We start from the raw sequence: 12,694 nt of genomic DNA, 5'->3' as shown, positions 1-12,694 counted from the left end.
TTTTTTTTGGTCTTTTTTTTTTTAACATTTAAAACATTATATTTACTAAGATTCTGGCAATAGCTTTATATAACAAGACACAGCATACCAAGCCCACCATTCAACTTGTTAATCAATATGAAGCTGTTTTAAAAAAAAAAAAATCAAGACCCTGCTTTTTTACATGCTAAATATCGTGACAAATATGCCATTAAACATAGCAATGAACTTAAAACAGTAAAGTAAGGAGTTAACAAAAGCCAAACATTGCAGCCTAAACAAAATTCATACAAAAAAATAAACTATCACTGGTTACATAAAATTTTCTTGACTGGATTAAACTTAATAGTATAAAACATGCATTTTAGAATCATTAGCTATCGAGTTCAAAAAGTACCAGTGTCCATTTGAAATGATTCCTCTCTAAAGCCAAAGTAGAATCAAAATTAATGCAAATGACATAACACATTCTAATACTAAAAAGCATTCAGTCTTATTGAAGTGGAGGTAAATCCCAGACCTTCTGGGGCTTTCTCATGCTGCAAAGGGCTGTTTCTCTAATTCACTCAAAGCAGCACACAACAGATTCCAAGGATGTCACTAAGTGCAGTTAAGGGTAAGACTGCTGGTATCTAACTCTGACCTCCCCCTAAAACATGACTGTGTCCACAAATATAGGATGTGTGAGGATCAAAGGCACACTCTTCTGCTAGCTAAAGAGAAGCAAACCAACCCCCCCAACCCTAATAGCTCCTTCCCCAGGTAAATAAAAAGTATACAAAGGGGAAAAATTAAAATATACCTATGTACAGAGTAAGGATTTTAAAATATCAATATAATCCTTACTTCAAAAATTTTAACTAGAGTCATCTGGCCATTTCTGATTATCTCTTAAAGATGTATCCAGACACAATTTCTGTTGATTTATCATCGGACATTGCTAGTCAAAAATATTAATTTTATTCCCAAATACTATATCTCATCCACTAGTACAGCTGCAGTGTATGATCTCCCAGAGTTAGTCATCAAGCACTGGAAGAGAAAAACTAGATGTTCAAGCAGCAGGCAATAATTACAGCCCTTTTACACAGCAGACTCTTAGTGGCTACTGAATAGTCCAGGAATAATTCTAAAAACAAGAAAATTCGTGCATTTTAGTAAATATGTTGTAGTTTTCACAGTTGAAATTTCCTTAGACATTGCACTTTCTTTTATAAGGGAATCCTGATTTTTTTTAATGTTATAGTGAGTCAGGACTTGAACTTGCAGCCTTCTTTTTCTTCTTCTTACTGTGTTTCTTATGTTTCTTTTTCTTCTTTGTTTTGTCTGTTGCTTTTTCTCATTCTTCACTGCTTTTCTTCTTTTTTGCTCGTATCTCCTCAATATAATCTGATTCTGATAAGGATTCAGATGACAAAGGTTTATCTTCAGGACACATCTTTCTTTTTTTGCTGGGTCCTTTAATGTCCTTTTCTTTCTCAGTTGTTTCCTTTGACTTCTTTTTCTTTTTTAAACCATCCTTACTTTCTGATTCAGTTGCCGAAATGGAACTTTCAGAAGATTTATGTGAACGGTTCTTCTTTTTCTTTCTCCGCTTTCCTTGTTTCTTATCCTCATCTTCAGAATCTGAAGAACTGCTGGAAGAAACAGAGCTTGATGAAGATGATGAATACCTACCAGATTTCTTCTTTTCTTTTTTCTTTCTCTGTCTCTTTTTGGATGAGCTCTCACTTCCACTTAACAATTTCTCCCTGTGTTTTTCTAGTTCTTTCTTCCAGTTCTCATTCATTTTTTCTTCAAATTCAGCCAAAGCCTTGGAACCTTTCTTTTTCTTTTCTAGTTGCTCTTTCACTTCTTCCCAGATAGGCCTTGGTCGATTCAGATAATTCTGGATTGTTGGTCCTGAAGACTGGATTGGACTCCTTGATCTAGCCATTGCTATTGGGTTCATATAGGCCACTCAATTGTCGTGCTTCCCCATGGTGCCCGACTGAGCGCAGTCACATGCAGACGAAAACCAGGCCAGAGACTTTTTTTTGTTTTTTTTTTTTTGGTCTTGTTTGACATGTCTCTTATCTAACTATCATGCACTATGATAAATTGAATTTTAACTGTGCATACAGGATCATTTCTTTTCTACCATACTAAAGATTGCCTGCATTGTTCTTCTTTCTGGTCATAAAGAAATTGAAGCATCAGTGTTGGAATTCGTACTTTGTTCATTCCAAAATATTCATTAAATACACATATCTACCATGTGCTAGGAAAGAGCAGCTTCACAGGGACTAATAATGTCCTGCTTCTCTTGCTGTCTTGCTTACACATGGCTCCTGTATGATGCTGATGTAATTATTGTAGAATGAAACTATGATGAAATTGATATTAAATCTAACAAAAAATAGAAGTCTAGTTCCGAGAACTACCTCATGGCTGTTAGACATGACCCTTTGACAGCATAAATCCTTGTCAAAGCCATAGGAAGACCTGCTGAAGCTCTTAGTTTTATATTATTTGATGATTTTTTTAGATGTTAGAAACAATATAGAATATTTTCCTTGCTGTAGTAATTAATTTTAGTTTTAATTAATAATGGATACTATACACAGAGAAGATAAATTTGAATGTTTTTCCTGCATATCTATTGTGCTGCAATTGGGTGGCATAAAATTGTTGCCCATACCTTTAAATCCAATTTTGACCACCAAATTTTATTTTGGTAGTACTGGGTAATGGATCTAAGGATCCTCAAATTTTAAGTACTTTTAAAATATTCCAGACTGGGTGAGTTGGCTCAAACCTGTAATCCTAGCACTAAGGGAAGCTGAGGTGGGTGGATTTCTTGAGCTCATGCTTTGAGAACAGCCTGAGCAAGAGTGAGACTCCATCTATGCTAAAAACAGTAAAATTAGCCAGGCATCATGGTGGGTCCTTCTATTCTCAGGTACTCTGGAGAATTAAACAAGAGGATTCTTTGAGTTTGTGGTGAGTTACGATGATGCCATGGCACCCTACCTACCCACAGTGATAGAGTGAGACTCTGTCTCAAAAAACAATGAACAAAAACAACAAAATATATAATAAAATAAAATATTCTAAAGTTTCTGCAAGGAACCTCTAATTGAGGATTATCATTGTGGCATCTTCTAAAATGTTCTTCCCTCTGCTTTAGCAACGTACTAGATTCATAATTGGAGAATTCCTACATGTGTCATGTTCCTTTTTCCTAACAAAACAGGTCTTGCTGTCTCTAAGCCTGACCTCATCACCTCTGTGGAACAAAGCAAAGAACCCTGGAATGCAAAGACACACAGGACAATAGTCAAGCACCCAGGTAGGTTGGAGTGAATGATAACACTGGTGAGAGGTCCAAAGTTCAAGGAGGAAACCAAACAATATAATGTGATTAAGGAAGCTCTCTACAATGAAAATGATTTCTGAGAAGCCTGGGTTTCTCTCTCTTATTCTTACCTAAAGGCACCTCTGTTCTTGTGTTCATTTATTTTTATTTTCTTATTAAGGCAGAGTCTCACTCTGTTACTTCTGACTAGATTATGATGGCATCATTGTAGCTCACAGCAACCTTTAATTTACAGGCTCAAGGAATCCTATTGCCTTGGCCTCCTGAGTAGCTGGAACCACAGGCTAGTGCCACCATGTCTGACTAATTTTCCTATTTTTAGGAGAAACAGTGTCTTGCTCTTGCTCAGGCTGGCCTCTGACTCCTGAGCTCAAGTGATCCTTTTACCTTGGCCTCCCAGAGGGCTGGGTTTACAGCTATGAGCCACCATGCCTGGCCTTTGTCTTGTTTTTAGAAGGACTTTACTTTTCAGGGATAATTCCTTCTAGGTTACAGTGAGAACCAAAGAACTTTCTGTGGCTTATAAGAGACTGTAAGATCTGACTGCTCTCCCACTGCTTTTAAGGACATAAAAATATTTGTGTATTTTTTTAGAAACTCCGTGAATTTTTTTAAACTTTTTTTATGCTGGTGTAATGGGTTATGCTTGTAATCCTATCACTCTGGGAAGCTAGGGCAGGGGGAGTTTTTGAAGTCAAGAGTTTGAGACCAGCCTGAGAAAGAACAAGACACTGTCTTTCCTAAAAATAGAAAAGTTAGCTGGATGTTGGGGTGGACACCTATAGTTTCAGTTACAGGGGAGGCTGAGGCAGAAGAATAGGTTATACACAGTATTTGAAGTTATGTGCTAGTCTGATGCCACTACACTGTATCCTGGATAACAGAGGGTAGCCCTGCCTCAAAAAAATTTTTTTCTTCAGCACCATATTCAAAATGTTTGAGAGAAATGGTGACATTGGTATTTAATTCAGAAATCCCAGAAACACTATAAAGAGATATGGTATATTAAATGCTCTTTTGCTTAAAAAAATAACTATTAGTTTATAATTTTGTCTTGCTTAGGATATGCTTATCAGGACTGTGTTATTCACATACACAGACACACACACATATATATAATGAGAACCTTGTATGTCGACCACTGAAAGGGCTGTAACAAACCAGTCAATATACAGAGATGTTCAACATAAGAAACTAGGTCTGCTGTAATGATACATACATGTGGTACATGTCTGGTCTATGAAAATTAGGTCAACTTGAGGAGGTGGTCCATGTAGGGAGGTGGTCAACTGTGGAGGTTTTATACACACACAAACATAGACACACACACATAAGTTCCAATGTCTGCAGGCCTGTTTTATGATCATGTGTGAGCACTCCCTGTGGGTCTCTGGATGGACAGGACCACTCCCTGATCATGGCTGGGAGAAGTTGGAGAGGCCCACATAGTCACTTCAGAATTCTCAGTAGGTCAAAGCTGAGCAGGCCGTTCTCTAGTCTGGAACCAAGACTAGGGGTCCTCTCATTTGCCAAATGAATGAGGGTCTGCCTTCTCTAAATGACCCTCCTTAAGGGCATTAGGAAGATTTCACAAACTCCTTCCTGGATCCCAAACCTCTTATAAAATCACATTTTTTGAGACAGGACCTCAGTATATTGCCTAGGCTGGTGTCAAAATGGTGGACCAGGGTAGTGCCTGTGGCTCAAGGAGTAGGGTGCTGGCCCCATATTCTGGAGGTGGTATGTTCAAACCCAGCCTGGCCAAAAACTGCAACAACAAAATGCTGGACTGAAGTGATCCTCTCATCTCAGCCACTAAGTAGATGAAATGTGAGTCACTGCTGATTTATAATAAAATCATTTTTCCGGCTCGGCACCTGTGGCTCAAGCAGCTAAGGCGCCAGCCACATACACCTAAGGTGGCAGGTTCGAATCCCCAGCCCGGGCCCGACAAACAACAATGATGGCTGCAATCAAAAAAAATGGCCAGGCGTTGTGGCGGGTGCCTGTGGTCCCAGCTACTTGGGAGGCTGAGGCAGGAGACTCGCTTGAGCCCAGGAGTTGGAGGTTGCTGTGAGCTGTGATGCCATGGCACTCTACCCAGGGGGATAGCTTGAGGCTCCGTCTCAAAAAATAAATAAATAAATAAATAAATAAAATCATTTTTCCCATAGATGACTCCCAACATTTCATTGCCATGAGGGGAAACATAAGCATGAAACTTGTATCCTACCATGTGCTAATTTTAATCTCTCTATATATGTTTTTACTTTCTATTTTGTTCTGTATTAAATGTTCTATAATTTTAGAGTAAAATATTCAGAACTATGTGTTAATATGTCAAGTTATATAAGAAGTAAATTAGATAATTTGTAGGCACTAAATATTTATTAAAAGGCTCACTGAAAGTTCAATTTCACTACAGCCAAAAAGGAATAGGTAGAATTCTCACTGCTTTCCTCAACTTATTTCTAAGTTACATTTTAATTTTTGCCAAATGCTTATTTTGCCTATTTAGACTCATTATATTTTACAAAATTCATGATTTTACTTTATTTTGAAATGGAAGGCTTTTGTTTGCTTCTAAAGGCCTTTTCAGTTTTTGTAAAAATAGCATCGATATTATTAATAACATAATAAAAATTGCCTTTACAGTTTCTAAATGTTTATTTAAAATTTTTGATTAGTTATTCATATTAGTAAATGTGTGCATTTTCTATGAAATTTTACTGACACATATTGCATAGAAATGGTTCACAATACCTGCTCTCATCCAATAAAATGTTAACTAATATGAAAAAGAAACCCACCTGCTCTCTATAGTCACATAGTCTCTCATAGTCACAATTGAACATTGTAGTTATCTGGATTTTTTTCTTTTTTTGAGATGGATTTTTTTTAATTGTTTTGGTTTGAGATGGATTTTTTATTTTGTTGCACAGGGTATAGTGTCCTGGCATCAGCCTAGCTCACTACAACTTCAAACTTTTCAGCTCAAGTGATCCTTTTGCCTTAGCCCCCTGAGTAGCTGGGAATAGAGGCATCCACCACAACACCTAGGTAACTGTTTCTATTTTTAGTAGAGATAGGGTCTCAGTCTTGCTTAGGCTACTCTTGAACTCCAGAGCTCAAGAAATCCTCTCATCTTGGTGTCCCAGGGTGCTAGGATTACAGGTGTAAGCCACCAAATCCAACCTAGAAAAATTTTTATAGCTTCCCTAATGTTTAAATTCTTCTTTTCCAACTCTCCATTTTAGTGTATATCTTATTCAGGGTAGGTGTTTAAACATCAATTTATTGTGTGTTTGTTTTCACCTGAGTATTACAATTTTAGATGAAACTGCATTTGTTTATATGTACTTTAAGTCAGTATGAGTTCAATTAAAATAAGAATCAGCTATATGTCTACTAGTAATTATAGATGTGTGTTTTTCTATAAATATTACCTGAGGTATGTTTATGGCTTTTTTTGTATATTTATTTTCCTGGGTGATTTTTAATCTTTGCTTTGTCCTGTCTAGTTAAATAGTCATGAAAACAATATTAATCTTACCATGGTTTATGATGAATCTATATTCTCTTTTTGAGAGGAAAACCATTTTGTAATCAGAAGGCATTTTTTGAGAAACTTTGTGACTATTTAATTATCCCTTAAAAATTTTAATTTTGACAAAAACAAACTTTGCCACCTTAAGTCTATTTCTGTAGTATTAAGTATATTGACTTTGTTATGCACAAGACCTGTAAAATCTTTACAGCTTGCAAAACTAAAACTCAATGCCTTTTACCTGACAACTGTTCATTTTATCCTCTCTCCAGTCCTTGACAAACTTTGTTCTGCTTTCTGTTTCTGTGAGTTTCACTACTTAAGATACATAATGTTAAGTGTACCCATATACTGTCACATGATTTTTGGCTTATTTCAGTTAACATGATAGTTTTAAAGTTTGTCCTTATCATCAAATGTGGCAAGATTTTCCATTTCATTGGCGAATAATATTCCATCATCTGTAAATACCACATTTTTTTGAGACAAAGTCTCACTCTCTGCCTGGGTGGAGTGACATGGCATCCGAGCTCATAGCAACCTGAAACAATTGGGCTCAAGCAATCCTCTTGCTTCATCTTCCCGAATAGCTAGGACTAAAAGTGCCTTCTACAATGTCCAGCTATTTTTTTCCTATTTTTACTAGCGATGGGTTCTCTGCAGGCTGGTCTTGAACTCCGGAGCTCAGGCAGTCCACCTGACCTGGCCTCCCAGAATGTCAGGAATACAGATGTGCATCATCATGCCTGGGGAATGCCACATTTTTTGTCTTCTTATTTGCTTATACCTCTTGGATATTGCAAATAATGCTGTGATGGATGTGAGTGTGCACATATATTTTCTAGTTTCTGCGTCCTGTACTTTGGATATATGGCCAGAAGTGAGATTGTTGGATCATATAATTTTTTTGAGGAAACTTCATAAATTTTTAATACTGTCTGAAACATTTTCTTTACCAGCTTTTTAAAAAGAATCCATTTTGTCTACATTGTTAGCAAACTTTTTTTATAGCATTCATTCTGATTCTGAAGTAATATTTCCTTGTGATTTTGCTATGCATTTCTCCAATAATTAGTACTTTTGAGTATCCTTTCAAATGTTTGTTGGCCATTTATATATCTTCTTTGAAAAATGCCAGTTTAATCCTTTGTCAATTTTTAAATCAGGTTATTCATTTTTGCTATTGAGTTTTAGGTATTGGTAATATATCCATATTACTTGTGTGTATGTGTGTGTGTTTATTAACTTCTATTGTACATCAGATTTACAAATATTTCCAGCCATTTCTAAGGTGGCATTTTTACTCTATTAAATGTTTTCTTTGACCTGTGGGAATTCTGAAATTTGATATAGTCTCACTGTTCTACTTTTTATTGCTTATGCATTTGATGTCATATCAAAGAACACAATCCTAAGATGAATGTCATGATCAATTTTCCTTTTTTTTTTTTGAGGCAGAGTCTCAAGCTATTGCCCTGGGTAGAGTGCTGTGGCATTGCACCTCATCACAACCTCAAACTCTTGGGCTTAAGCAATTCTCCTGCCTCAGCCTCCCAAGTAGCTGGGACTACAGGCACCCACCACAATGCCCAGCTATTTTTTGTTGCAGTTGTCATTGTTGTTTGGCAGGCCTGGGCCATATTCTAACCTACCAGCTCCAGTGTATGTGGCTGATGCCCTAGTCGCTGAGCTACAGGCACCAAGCCTATTGGTTATATTTCTTATAAGTGTTTAATATATTGAAAATATTTTTTTGTGCATAGTGCAAAGAATTGGTCCTCCTTCATTTTTTATGTAGATAACCAGTTTTCAGCACCATTTAGTGAATAGATTTTTTCTCCATTGTGTGTTCATGGCCACCTTGTGGAAGATCATAATACATAAGAATTTATTTCTGGGCTCGGCGCCTATGGCTCAACCGACTAGGGTGCCATCTACGTACACCTAGGGTGGCGGGTTCGAATCCCCAGCCCGGACCCTCCAAACAACAATGACGGCTGCAACCAAAAAATAGCCAGGCGTTGTGGCAGGCGCCTGTGGTCCCAGCTACTTGGGAGGTGGAGGCGGGAGACTCGCTTGGGCCCAGGAGTTGGAGGTTGCTGTGAGCTGTGGTGCCACGGCACTCTGCCCAGGGGGACAGCTTGAGGCTCTGTCTCAAAAAAAAAAAAAAAAGAATTTATTTCTGGTCTTTCTATTGTGTTCCCTCATCTTCTTATCTGTCTTTGTGCCAGTAGCACATTGCTTTTATTTTTCTAGCTTTGTAATACAGTTTGAAATCAGGAAGTATATTGTTTCTCTTCCTTCCTTCCTTAGTTCCATCCTTCCTTCCCTCTCTTCCTCCCTCTCCTCCTTCCTTCCTTTCCTCCTCCTCCTCCTTCTTCTTCTGGCTGAGTCCTCCTTTGTGATGCCAGCTACAGTATTGTTGTGTCATCATAACTGCAACTTCAACCTCCTGGGCTTAAGCAATCCTTCTGCCTCAGCCTCCAAAGCAGTTGTGACTACAGGTGTGTACCACCATGTCTGTAGTGGTTTTGTGTATGTGTGTGTGTGTGTGTGTGTGTGTGTGTGGTAGAGATGGATTATTGCTCTTGCTCAGACTGGTCTTATACTCCTGACTTCAAATGATCTTCTCATCTTACCCCCCCAGAGTGCTGGGAATATAGGTGTGAGCCACCACCTGCTCAGCTCTTAGTCCTTCTTGAAAGTATTTGGCTAGTCATAGTTTCTAAAGAATCTCTAGAATTTTTTTTATATTTTTAGAAAATATGCCATTAGGATTTTGATAGAGGTTGCACTGAATTAACTCTGAGTAGTACAAAGAAAAAAATCAAGCTACATCATTCAAGAAATCTCTTTTTACCTGTGTATATATTGAAATGCGCAGCCTTGGAAGAAAATAACAGAAAAATATCTTATCCTGCAATTTCCTAATAACAGTGAAAGATCTAGCCTATGAATTCTCCTACTAACAGGCTCCCCTAGGAAGTTCTGTTTCACACAACTTTGCAAAAGATCTGAACAGAAAGAAAAGATACGTAAATCTTTCTCTTTAAAATAGTTTATAATGAAGAAATCTTTGCTATAATGATCCCTAAAATTTCACTACATCATTTTGCAATTACTGTCTTAAGCAATTTTCCCAAGAAACCAGGTGTTGTTATTTTATAAAATTGATTTAATTTAAGGCTTTGAAGAATTCAACTAGTTGAGAGAAAAATAGCAAAAAGCCACCATAATTTCTTAGATTCCTCTGGGATAGAAGAGTGTTCCAATATGTTTTCAAAGACACATAATTATACTAAACCATGCTAATGCAAAAATGCTGACAGTTTGTATTCCTGTCTCATACTCAGAAAGTATGGCTGAGATAGAACATTGATCAAACACATAGGATATGCATGAGTTTATAAGGGAAAAATCCCTAACTTGAGTAAATGCTTGCTACCCTTCTTTCAGAAGCTTACTCTTTATTCCATGTTAAAGAAACACAGACTCTAGAATACACTATGCTACTGAACTCAAAAACTTGCTTGTAAATTTAATCAACAAACTTAATATATGTCATTATACTTTGAGTAACCAAATTAAAATGTAAAACTTTCAGAGGGAAGAGGAGGCATACAAAATTTAAAAAATACTTTAATAAAGAGATGCTGTGTCTTCCAAATTTGGAAATTATTATTCTCTCATCACTAAATGATCTTATCTAAATGTATATTAAAAAGCTAGAAGTTTTATTTTGAAGACACAAAACAATAAAAGTGAGTTTATTTTGTGAAAGTGTTTGAAATCATGCTTTATTTTATAACCCCCTTTATGTAAGGTATTCATTAACCCTAAAAGATTTTGTAAGTGGCAAAAAGTGATATTTCCAGATAGTCTTAGAATAACAAGAAGAAGACCATTCTCTTTTAGTAATTACTGTAACAAAATAAAAGAAAATATTTATGATGATCTGATAAAATCTGAATAATATAAAATGTTGAAAATATCTCATTGTATGACATACTTTAAACAACTATAAACTATAGCAAATATACTAAAGCATCTTCACAGTTGAAAGAAAAAAGAAGTATGTATGACTAAATTATTTTATTTTATTTTGACACAGAGCCTCAAGCTATCGACGTGGGTAGAGTGCTATAGCATCACAGCTCACAGCAACCTCCAACTCCTGGGCTCAAGCAATTCTCTTGCCTCAGCCTCCCAAGTAGCTGGGACTACAGGCACCCACCACAATGCCTGGCTATTTTTTGGTTACAGTCATCATTGTTGCTTGGCAGGCCCGGGCTGGATTCGAACCCGCCAGATCAGGTGTATGTGGCTGGCGCCTTAGCCACATGAGCCACAGGCACCGAGCCTGACTAAGTCATTTTAAATTCATTTAGATTTCTGTATTTTAAAACGTAAAATGTCACCTAAATTCCTATATTATTGTCAATTAATAAAAATTAATAAATAAGAGTAAAATGCAATTTTAGTTCAAATACATCATAAATTATAAAAGTCATCTTTAAAAAGTTACTTATTTATGGTCACATAAACTCCACAAAATTGATCTTTTCATCTGGAAAAATCTGCTGTATTTATTGATAATTTATTAAATTATGACTGAGAGGAGAGTTTTCTTAATATTTGATTGAGACAATCCTGCCTCATCTCACGCCCACTAGAGTCTTGAACTCTCTGTGTGAATGAAACAGAAAAATAGCTACTCACCCAGCTGAGCATGTGGAGTGATTCTGTGTATGTGTGGCAAGGCTCCGAGGACCTGGTTATACAGAAGAGACTCCATCAATTCTTCTCTCAACAGGCCCATTATCATCACATTACCTGTAGAAGTAGAGCAATCACCTGACCTTGGGATTGTTACAAAGGGAGTCCAATAAGGGGAAAGCTAAACTTACCTGATTACTGAAAAAAAGCAGGTGAGGAATTGCCTGGGTTGCAAATTTTCCATGTCTGATCTCATTATCCAGGTCTTGACCTAGTGGATTCCACTGCAACAGTCCTTGTCAACAAAACAAAGCCTTTAGCTTCAAAAATGAGTATAACTGAATGAATACATTGAACTTCTCAATATATTCTTGCTGCTGCAAGTGATCATTGATGTTTTTTAAACATGTTCCCCAGTAATCACTGGTTTGGGGGGGTCACAACTAGATTACAAACACCTTTTAGGGAATTAACAATGCCCCCCAAAAATACTTTTTCCCAAAAGTATTTTGTGGTTGTGTTTGTAGGGAGCATAATGACAGCTCCATTCCCAACAGCACTAATGTTTAGGATACATTCTGCCCTTCTTCATATATTTTAGTTTAATGTGAGGGGTTCCAGTAGGGGGTGTATTTTGCCACCCTGTCTCAGTGTCTCTACTCTTTCTACACACAGGTCATTTTATTTTATGCACAGAGGGTTATACCACTCACTTCTCGGCAACCATCAATTTTTTTTTTCTTTGACACCCACCAACCATACCTTTTTTTTTTTTGAGACATAGTCTCACTCTGTTGCCCCAGGCTACACTGCCATGGAATCAGCCTAGCTCACAACAACCTCAAACTCCTGGATTCAAGTGATCTTCCTACCTCAGCCTCCAGTATAGCTGGGACTACAGACACTCACCACAATGCCTGGATATATTTTTTTTAATGACAGGATCTCACTCTTCCTCAAGCTGGTCTCTAATTCTTTTTTTTTTTTTTTTTTGAGTCAGAGTCTCACTTTATCACAAACAGTAGTGTGTCGTGGCATCATAGCTCACTGCAACTTCAAACTCATGGGCTTAAGTGATGCCAAGTAGATGGGAC

The 12,694-nt window shown here is 37.0% G+C and overlaps 1 pseudogene across 1 annotated transcript; it reads right to left on the bottom strand.

Annotated features, from left to right (window-relative positions):
- Window positions 1–1,304: 1,304 nt before the first annotated feature.
- LOC100963175 lies at window positions 1,305–1,960 on the bottom strand (annotated as a pseudogene). The gene has a single exon (XR_002771459.1). The product of XR_002771459.1 is annotated as a protein FAM133B pseudogene (transcript).
- Window positions 1,961–12,694: the final 10,734 nt, after the last annotated feature.

The sequence above is a fragment of the Otolemur garnettii genome, unplaced genomic scaffold, assembly GCF_000181295.1.
Source record: "Otolemur garnettii isolate 467f Iridium unplaced genomic scaffold, OtoGar3 scaffold00383, whole genome shotgun sequence".
In the NCBI taxonomy this organism is placed as follows: Eukaryota; Metazoa; Chordata; class Mammalia; order Primates; family Galagidae; genus Otolemur; species Otolemur garnettii.
This window is presented reverse-complemented; position numbering and strand designations above follow the sequence as displayed.